This window comes from Calidris pugnax, unplaced genomic scaffold, assembly GCF_001431845.1.
Source record: "Calidris pugnax isolate Ruff unplaced genomic scaffold, ASM143184v1 scaffold71, whole genome shotgun sequence".
Taxonomy (NCBI): domain Eukaryota; kingdom Metazoa; phylum Chordata; class Aves; order Charadriiformes; family Scolopacidae; genus Calidris; species Calidris pugnax.
In genome coordinates, this window is record NW_015090882.1 from 2,881,628 (window position 1) to 2,892,505 (window position 10,878).

A 10,878-nucleotide genomic window follows, 5' to 3' on the forward strand; every position below is an offset into this window, starting at 1 on the left:
GAGAAGCTGGACATGAGCAGGCAGTGGGCAGCTGCAGCCCACCCTTTAGATACTTGCCAGCATTGATAACGTCTCCCCTCAGCCTTCTCTTCTCCAGGCTGAATGGTCCCATCTCTCTCAGCCTTTCCTCATCAGGGAGATGCTCCAATCCCTCCATCATCTTGGTTGCACTAAAGAAGAAAGATCCATGCAGTCTATTGGTCCCCATCCCTCTTAACTAATTTTAACCAGACTCCGTGGATGAGAGAGGACCTCACAAGCCCCATGAAACCTGGTGGTAGGTAGAGACGAGAGGTTGCAGCCTCAGTAGCTATCTGTTCATCAGCCCACTTGGCCAATTAATGTGCGTACATCTCCATACCAGCTGCCTCTAATCCTGCTGGCTTTGGAGGGCAGGAGAGGGTGTTGCAGGTGACAGGCAGCAAAGAGAGAAAGCAAAATCACCTGTAGAAAACCGGTCTCCGCTAGTTCCACTGCTGAGAGGCCCAGGTGTTTGTTTTTCCTATATAGAAAAAAAAAGGCAAGATTTTTAAACCACTCGCCCATTTGCGAGCTTGCCGGCAATTCCCACAAGACCCTTGTCCCAAATTAACAGATTGGGAAAGAAACATAAGGAAAAAGCACTCCCTCCTCGCCCAAATAAACCAGAAAAGCCAAAGTATGGGTTTGCACGAGCAAGAGCTAGGCATGAATGCACGAAGGAAAAAGATTATCAAGGTTCAAACTGATAAAACCTCGAGGGAGCTTGAGTCACTGGTGATAAATCCCTCTCTCCAGAGGAAATCAGTTCTAAAGGAAAAGGAGCTGGTTTAAAACATATTTAAAGTATCAAATGGCATGTATTTGTGCCGAAACAGCTTTCCCACTCCCCCAGGCTGGGAATAGGAATCTTGGTCCTCTTCTTGCCTCTTTGAGAAGTGCAGGGTTGGTTCCTTTGCAGCCAAGCAGGCAGTGAGGTCAGGAAGGAAGCAGGGCTGGAGAAGTCAATGCTCTTGCACTGGGTCTCCTTTTTGAAACGAGTGGGGTCTCTAGTTCTGCTGAAGAAGCTGGGAAAGGAGGTAATGCACAAAATCAAACACCAAGGAGCATGTAGTTTGGGGAGCTGCTCATGAAGATGGGCTGATGGGGGAATGTGAAGTGTAGCCTACGTAATCCAACCCGTTTCAGGAAAAAAATAACAAAAAATCCCAAAACAATGGTAGGAGACAGGTCGCTTGATCCTCATATATCCCCGGGCTGGGTTATGGTATGCTTTCTATTGCATCAGGATATTGTGTTCTTACTGGGGGGGGGGTCTGGCAGAGGTGGGGGCGCGCACACGGGATTGATTAGAGGTTCCTCTCCTCTCGGCGGCAAGTCACGCCGGGATTTTAAGGTCTGAACCTGAGTTTGGGGAAGAGGAAGCTGGGGAGACAGCCATATCTTAATTACCTCTGGAGGGTTTACTGAAATGCTCGGGGAATTGCTCATCCGTCTGAAGAGAAAGGCAGGACAGCCATCAAAGCTGCTGGGAGCTCGAGAAGTAAATACCAGGGAGGTGAGACCATCCTGAGGTGTGCTGGGGACCGGGTTATAAATAGGAAGGAAGAAAAAGCTCAGGGCGTCCGGGTGACCCCTCTCAACCCCTTCGTGTGACCATGTTGATGGTACCTGAAGTGCGACGTCAGCCCTTGGTTATCTGGTTTGTGGATGAACCAACTTTCCCTCTGCCCAGGAGCAGCACCCGAATCCCTGGATGCGATGGCCATCCCTGGCTCCTGCCCTGCCTGCCGCCAGGTGGGCTCTCTGCAGAGCTGCCCACCTGGCCTCATTGCAGATCTTCTGTGTGTTCTGCATTACCCATGGTTTTTACTTCATCTGGCCTATCTTGCTCGGCGTTCTCATCCTGCTGCCGCTTTGGTACCGAGTGGTTTTCTAGGTAAAAAACCCAGAGGAGCTGGGTTTGTGTGTGTTCTGGGTTTGAGTTCAGCCCAGTCTGGAAACCTCAAAGACCCAGTTTGGGATCCAGGTCCCATCTTGCCTTCTGAAGATTAAAACTTTGGTAGGAACCCAAATATTTTATTGCTCTTTCTGACTGCGGTCAGGGTTATTGGCAAAGAGAAAAGGAAACAAGGAAGAGTATAAACAAAACCCAATTTTAAAAGCATTTTGGTGTGTATTGGGAGTGTGCTTTTGAAGGCCTGCCACAGTCTTGGGATGTGCTTTTTCCAGATGGAGCAAAAACTGAGAGAAGTGCTCCAGGAGCACAGGTAGCACACCCCAACCAGTAAGGGACATTCAGTCTATAGGATCACCCCCAAGAGGTGGTCTGCACTAAAATGCCCAGAAACACATGCAGTGAGGATGTCAGGGTCTCTGTACCAGCTGTTTTGCTTTACAGATCCAGTCCTCCAGTGTCACGTTACTCGTCCAAATCTCATTTTTTCAACACTGTACCTTGCTCCGTGGGCCAAACTGCTGTAAACCCTTTCTCAGGAGCACTTATATTGGTTCCTCCCCGTTAGAAAATAAGGATGCTATTGCTGGGGAGTCAGGTGCTGCGTGACCTCTCCGGCCTCTAGAGCTTGCTTTTCTGCTCAGTCACATTGGGTGATGGTCTCCAGCACGCTGCAAAAAAGACTTGAGAAGGATTTTGGAAGTTAAAAATACGGTAAAGGGCAAAAGGCAACTGGCTGCCTGGCCGTGTCCTATGGGATGTGTTTCAGCACAGTTGTGGGATATAGGTTAGATTAATTATATTGAATTGCCCAGCCTTGGCCATGTATGTCTTTATTATTTACCTATGCAGTGCTGAATAACATGGGATCAAATTATTTTTTAAGCGCTATGACTCCTTTTGCATTAAATAAAAATGACCGTCTCCTCTGTGGTGAAAACGCTTTGGTGACACAACCTTGAAGCACACGACAGAAAAAAAAAACCTTTTCCCCTTCTTTTCAGCGACAGCTTTGCTACTGGTCAGAGTTTTCCTGTGGAAAACCCAAGGTACTGGTCTCGATAGCATATCTCTGGAGTCAGAGAGGAGCAACAAGCCATGAAGTAATTTTTAGGGTCTTACAGGGCTGCGAGAAAAGAGCTGATGATCCTCTTTGCTTTTTTTTTTCTTTTTTGGCTAGAAAGGAAAATTTGCCTACTGAGATACTCTGCCTGCTGAGACGAGCAAGAAACAGAACTGCTGGCTTTGAAATATTAAGAAATAGGTATGACCATGTCCGTATTGGCCAATTATGGAGGGAGTGTTCCCCACACCTTGTGCTGGATCATCTCTGCCTTTCATTTATACGAGCAGCCCCAGGCTTGGCTGGCTGGTGCTCTCCCTAACATGGATTTGGGAGTTAGCAGAGACCAAGGATTGCTCCCAGTAGGTAGTTTGGATGCAACCACCCCGGTCTGGAGGCTGAGTGTAACGTTTTGGTGGCCCCAAGCTGCTCGGTGGTAATTGGTTTACCTGCTGGAGAGTGGCCCTGAAAATGCCAAATGGACTAGAACAGTCAGCGTCTTTGTCTTAAATAGGAATTGATGTAGAAAAGTCAGTTAAGACAGAGATGCCTCCCTAGCACAAAATTAGGAGTGGATACAAGGGAAGGCTGACTTCTTTTTATATTCACTAGCCCAAAGAAGGCCTGGCAGCTGCAGTTGTTTTGGAGAATCACAAATCGGGGCGTTGCAATCTCTCATCACTCCTATCTGTGTCCACTTTGGATGCAAAGAGCAGGAGATGGCTGAATCTGAAGAAACACCACCCCCCAACCCCGTTAGCCGCACCCTTGGTGCAACTCACATTCTTTGTGCCTTGACTCAGACCTATCGGCTTCCCTGGCTCTCTTGGCCATGGATTTCCCAACACCTAAGGAGGCATTAGGTTTTTTTGAGCAGCTGCTTGCAATATTTGCAGGATTGAACTCTGTGTGGGAGTGGGGAAGAGGGAAGGGAAGGGAAATCACATCACACCTGAGCTCGTGGATGTGTAGACTGAACATTAGGAAGGAATTTTTCACAGAAAGAGTGGTCGGGCATTGGAACAGGCTGCCCAGGGAGGTGGTGGAGTCCCCATCCCTGGATGTGTTTAAGGGTCGTTTAGATGGGGTACTGAGGGATATGGTGTAGGGGAGAACTTTGTAGAGTAGGGTAGATGGTTGGACTCGATGATCCCAAGGGTCTCTTCCAACCTGAATGATTCTATGATTCTATGTTTCATACCACTTTTACTCTTCCCAAGGCGAAGTTCAGGGCACAGGCTTGTGCCTTGCTGTCCTCCTCTCTGGGTCACTGTGGACATAAGTGGGTTACAACAGCCTGTGCAGGGGGTCAGGAATTAACTAAGCAAGGGTATGGAGCTCCTTCATCACTTGTGCAGAACAGACAGTGAGAATAATGCCATTAGCTGTATTCATTTGGTTCATTCATGTGTTCATGTGTTCATTTCATTCATGTTCATTCATGTGTTCATTTGGTGTTCCATATCACCATGTTAAAGGGTGGCTACAAAGAAGATGGAGACTCCCTTTTTACAAGGAGTCCCATGGAAAAGACGAGGGGTAACGGGTACAAGTTATCCTGGGGAGATTCCAATTGGACATAAGAGGATAATTTTTCACAGCGAGAGCAACCAACCACTGCAATAATCTCCCCAGGGAAGCGGTGGCTTCCCCAACACTGGACACCTTTGAGGTTCATCTGGACAGGGAGCTGGGCCACCTTGCCTAGAGGGTGCTCTTGCCAAGAAAGGTTGGACCAGATGATCCTTGGGGTCCCTTCCAACTTGCTGTTCCATTACTTGACCATTACTTGTCACCCAGCCTGAATGGCGATGTGGTGTCATCTGGTGATGTTAGCTCTGCTTCTTCTGCCATCCGATTTGTTGACAGCGGGTTCAAACTGCTCTTGCAGCAGTCGTACAGAGATGTGTGATTTCTGGTTAAGCAAAAGAGTACCTGTAGCACTGTAATACCGGTGGAAGTCGCCCTAACAAAGCACAGAAAACAGGGCAGAAGCTTTTTTTTTCTATGATGTAGGAAGCCACTGCACTGTTTAGTAACAAAGATTTGAGCTATAACATACCTAATTCCATCACAATATCAGCTTACTCATACCAACTGTAAAACTTTGTTAGGTAAGAACACAGCAAGGAATGCCTGCCTGCAGGATTTGTTAAAGCATGTGAAAAATCACAGTAGTCCCTACGTGATGCTACAAAGACCGAGGCGATGGCTGCTTTTAAGCAGGAGATGTATCCTGCCCTTTGAAATGATCTCTTGGATGGCGTTGGAGATGCTCTATTCCCCAGCAGTTCAGCAGAGATTTTGCAAGAGGGGAAGTGATAACTACACGGGAATTACAACTGCATATACTTTTGCCAATACAATCTAGTTATCCCCATCATACCCTGATAATATTGTTCAGTTTATGTTATGAATTGTAATGCTTCATAATGAAAGAATTTCCTACATCCTTTTCTTTTTTGTTCCTTTTAATCATTTTAGATGTTAATCAAAATGCACAAAGCATTTTCTTTATCTTCTGCTTTATACTGGACAAAACCGGTGGATCTTCTCAAAGAGAAGCCATAATTTGGAGAATAGCTAGGACTTTCTCCTGTGCAATGGGTGGCAATAGGATCTTTGGGTACTAAAACACTAACTACAGCCACACAGGTTTTAGCTTTATATTTACTTTGTTATTTTTATAGTCACTTTTTTACTATCATATTTACTTTTTTATTTTTATGTTTACTTTTTTGCTGCCTACTTTCATTAGGGAATAAGCTGATGCTGCTTCTCAGAGTTTAAAACTATCAGAGCTCCCTACCAGGGTTTAAAATGTTTTAAAAGTCTCTTTTGAGAGTTGAGTGAAGCTTCCCTGGAAAACACGACGTTGAACTTGATGACTGAGATGACAGATAAAACCCGGACCTAAAAAGACCCCAAATGAACGTGTAGAAACCCTCCTGAGATAACACCCTGGTCACGTGTTGAAATACTGACTGTGCAATTTAACTCCAGCGCCCGTGTGTGTTGTTCTTGTCCTTTCTAAGAGCTGTTATACAAACAAACAATGTGAAGAGGAGAGAGAGAGAGAATCTGAGTGAGTAAAAACACATACATTTTCATCAGGGACACTCTCTGGAAGCAGCAGGATCAGAGGAGGTTTAAATACAATGTTTAGAATAAGCAGCTCTTGAGTGATATAACCCGAGCTCTGCCATTAACACGCTGCCCAAGGCAAATTATTTTACATCTCCGAAATGGAAATGATAGCTACTAGCCTGCTTTACGGGAGATCTGCGGAGATAAATTGGTTAATGTTTGTGCAATGTTTCCAGCATGCAAAGTGCCATAAAGCCCCGTAAATTATTACCTCAGTCGATCAAAACCTCGGCCAGGAGTTGCGGAATACAAACACTGCAACGTCCTCACCAATCTCAACCACCATGCAAATGAAATCACAGAGTCACAGAATCTTCTAGGTTGGAAGGGACCTCAAAGATCATCTTGTCCAACCGTCAACCCAACTGACAAAAATAGACACCCACACAACAAACAAGACGCAACACCATCACTAAACCAGACCTCCCAGCACTACATCAACCTGTCTTTTGAACACCTCCAGGGATGGTGCCTCAACCACCGCCCTGGGCAGCCCATTCCAATGGCTGAGAACCCTTTCAGTGAAAGAATTTTTCCTAATATCCAGCCTGAACCTCCCCTGGGGCAACTTGAGGTCATTTCCTCTCGTCCTGTCGCCTGGGACTTGAGAGAAGAGACTGACCCCCACCTCTCTACACCCTCCTTTCAGGGAGTTGGAGAGAGCAATAAGGTCTCCCCTCATCCTCCTTTTCTCCAGGCTCAACACCCCCAGCTCCCTCAGCCTCTCCTCACAAGACTTGTGCTCCAGACCCCTCACCAGCTTTGTTGCTCTTCTCTGGACCCGCTCCAGCCCCTCAATGTCTTTTTTGTGGTGAGGGGCCCACAACTGGACGCAGTACTCGAGGTGGGGCCTCACCAGTGCCGAGTACAGGGGGAGCGAGCCGGATTGTAAAACCCTGCTAATTCAGCTCTACTTCATCTCTTCTCCTCCGGCCAAAATCCTGCCCTTCAAAATCCCTTTCGCAACAGGCAGAGGGGAGCTGCGTTGCCACCAAGGAACAGTTGCTGCTGGTGTTTTTTTGGAGGGGCAAATGCTGACGCGCTTCTCGGTGGATAATGAAAACCAACACATTTCTTTTTGTTTCATACAAGGAAAGGACCCAGCCGTGGGGATTTCTTTGCTCCTGAAGGGATTTGGGTACTTTACTCTGTTTTGAGGGCATGTGGAAGACACAGGAGAATTAATCCTGCTTTTTCCACCGATAGGGAAAGCAGTTATAGAATCATAGAATCACATGGGGTTGGAAGGGACCTCTCGAGATCATCTAGTCCAATCCCCTGCCAGAGCAGGGCCACCCAGAGCAGGTCCCACAGGAACGTGTCCAGGTGGGTTTGAATGTCTCCAGAGGAGAGACACTCCAAAGGAGACTCCACCACCTCCCTGGGCAGCCTCTGCCAGGGCTCTGCCACCCTCACAGCGAAGAAGTTCCTCCTCACCTTTAGGTGGAACTTCTTATGTTCAAGTTTGTGCCCACTACCTCTTGTTCCTGTCCCTGGGCACCACTGAAATAAGACTGGCCCCATCCTCCTGACACCCTCCCTTTAAGTATTTATAAGCATTGATCAGAACCCCTCTCAGCCTTCTCTTCTCTAGTCTAAAAAGACCCAAGTCCCTCAGCCTCTTTGCATAAGAGAGATGCTCCAGGCCCCTCAATATCGTTGTAGCCCTCTGCTGTCCCCTCTCCAGCAGTTTCCTGTCCTCCTTGAACTGGGGAGCCCAGAACTGGACCCAGTGCTCCAGATGGGGCCTCAATGAGGTTATTCATCCTCCTGCAGTTACTTCTCTCCCACCCGTGGCAAAATAGTCAGCTCAGCAGCGCGGGCAAGTGGTGGTGAGGAATTGCAGTTCAGCTCTGTAATCCAGCAGCATCTTCATATGAAGGCTTGACCAGCCTACGTGGACTCTACTTCATAGCTCAGCACGTTTATGTGTAGAAGACAGAAGATACATACATGCTCTAGAGCAAGCAAGTCCAAAGATAGCTGAAGCAAGATCACAGAGTGATATGGTTTTGGAAGGGACCTCTGGAGATCATCAAGTCCAACCCCCTGCCAAAGCAAGTCCACCCAGAGCAGGTCTTAATGTGTAGAAGACAGAAGATACATACATGCTCTAGCGCAAGCAAGTCCAAAGATAGCTGAAGCAAGATCACAGAGTGATATGGGTTTGGAAGGGACCTCTGGAGATCATCAAGTCCAACCCCCTGCCAAAGCAAGTCCACCCAGAGCAGGTTGCACAGGAACATGTCCAGGTGGGTTTGGAATGTCTCCAGAGAAGGAGACTCCACCACCTCCCTGGGCAGCCTGTTCTAGTGCTCCAAGATGCGTCCTCAAGCGTGATATTCTCACTATGAACGAACAACTTAAAAATTGGTGGTCAAAAGCTTGGCCTTTGTCCCATGCCCTTTGATCCGTGAGTGCACACAGCTGGTAGGAAAAGTTCTGCAAGCTGAGTATTGCTTGCCCTTGGCAAAACTTGGATGGTTACGTCAGCTTCAAAGGAGCAAAGGCAGTCCCTGGGTATGTGACCAGCTATTTGGGGGGAAAACGTCATCTTTGAATCCAAACTGTTTCAGAAATTGGTGGGGCGGGTGAAAAAAAAGGTCTGAAAGCCCTGCCCGTTGTCACGAGCATCTCAAACCTCCGGTGACCTTGGCAAGGGGAGCCCAGATGCCGTGAAAGCAACGTGCTTGTGCTTTGCAGGTGGGAGGAGGGAATGGGGGGCAACGCAGCCCCTTCAGCAGAACCTCTGGGAGTCTCCTGTAGTGGCTGTCTGCTGTGTGGGAAAGCCAATTTAAAAGGGGAATTGGCCTCCTCTTCCCTTGCCTGTCACGTCGGGAACCAAGGAAGAGCTCAGTTGGGATCAAACCCTGGGTTTTATGTCAGGGCAGGATGTGGTGGGAGGTGAGGCACGTACAAAACGTCCCTGCGCAGGACAGCAGGTAGAATCACAACTGCACCAAAAATTCTGCAAAGCAAGTATTTGTTCTCGAGGCATGTTAGGACTTGGATGAGTTTAGTTTTTCCACCGAGTTCATATGCAAAAAATGGTTTCTTCTTTTTTTTTTTTTTTTTTTTTTTTTTTAATTTTCCCTCATGTTTAGTTTGTTTTGCAGTTGTGACTTTGAATCCTTTTCTTTTTCCAGCTTTTAAAACCTGCCTTGCCTTCCGTAGCGGTTCAACATGCACCTGCGGGGGGGGTATGTTTTTATTTAATATTTACCTACAGAACTGATTTGAGGTTCATTTCTCGGTGGCCTTAATTGCGCTCCCTCTCTCATCACGCAAGTTGCGGTTGTTAACATGCACTGAGGATGCTTTTGCAAACCTTCCCTCCCTAGAAGCTGATTTTTTTTTATTATTTTTTTTATTTTCCTGGGCCTCTCATTTCCGGAGACCCTCCTACTTGTCTAAATGAATGAAAACACATCACGTACGCACACGATGCTTATGGAGGTGCAACGTGTGAGCATCTTTGAAGCAACTTGGATTCACGTTGGATTGTGAGCCCGGATTCTGCCCACAGACCCAGCCACGAAACTGATGGCAGGAGAGGAGGTCCTCGGGCGTTACCGACCCCTGAGTTTACTTCAAAGTACGTCCTTCACGTTATTTACAAAATATAATCGAACCAGAATTTCACTGAATTTCACTGAATTTTCAGAGTTGGAAAGGACCATAGAGATCATCTAGTCCAACTCCCCTGCTGAAGCAGGATTGCCCAGAGCTTGTCAGAGCATGTTACTCAGGAGCATCCAGGTGGGTCTTGAAAATCTCCAAAGAAGGGGACTCCACACCCTCCCTGGGCAGCCTCTTCCAGGGCTCCGTCACCCTCACTGTGAAGAAGTTTCTCCTCATATTTGAGTGGAACCTCTTATGTTCCAACTTGTGCCCGTTGCCCCTCGTCCTCTCAGTGGGAACCACTGAAAAGAGTCTGGCTCCCTCCTCCTTCAACCCTCCCTTGAGATACTTGTAGGCGTTGATAAGGTCTCCCCTCAGCCTTCTCTTCTCCAGACTAAAGAGTCCCAGCTCTCTCAGTCTCTCCTCATAAGGGAGATGCTCCAATCCTTGAATCATCTTTGTTGCCCTTCGCTGGACTCTTCCCAGCAGTTCCCTGTCCCTCTTGAACTGGGGAGCCCAGAACTGGACACAGTACTCCAGTTGTGGCCTCGCCAGTGCAGAGTAGAGGGGGAGAAAATCAAAACTAGTGTAGAAAAAGCTGACTTCGTTTACGAAGTTCAATTTAATAACTGATTACGGGCACGGCAGGGTAATAGGTGGTTAAAGGCAGTGATCAGGCATCAGGGTTTGTGCTGGGGTAAGGGAACGGGGTCTTTGCCCAGTTGGGACAGGAACCAGTTAAATTATCAGAGAAGAAAGGTTCTGCAAAGGAAGCTGAGTGGTAGGAGACAAGTAAGGCATCTCCCAGAGGATGTGCATCACCGAGGAAAGTCGAGATACACTCAATGGCTGTTTTGCAACCCACATCCCGGGAGAGACACGGGCGTTTAGCGTGGAATATCCCAAACCTCATGTTGTTAGGGACATGGGTTCCGGAGTTCCCAATTAATCATAACCCTTCTAAGGCTTCAGACCCTCTTGGCTGCCCGGCCCCAGCCTTCGCAAGAGTTTTGTGAAGCAATTAGCAGCAGCGATTAACAAGTTTGAAGGTTGAATCACGACAGGCAGGAGAGGGATTCCCAGCCCAGGGGAGTGACGCTTCCACTGTCCC

General features: G+C 47.6%; 1 protein-coding gene across 1 annotated transcript in view; it reads left to right on the forward strand.

The window, feature by feature from the left end:
• EGFR (epidermal growth factor receptor) overlaps positions 1-10,878 on the forward strand; it is a 243,829-nt gene that overhangs the window by 32,202 nt on the left and 200,749 nt on the right. The gene's annotated exons all lie outside the window — the stretch shown is intronic.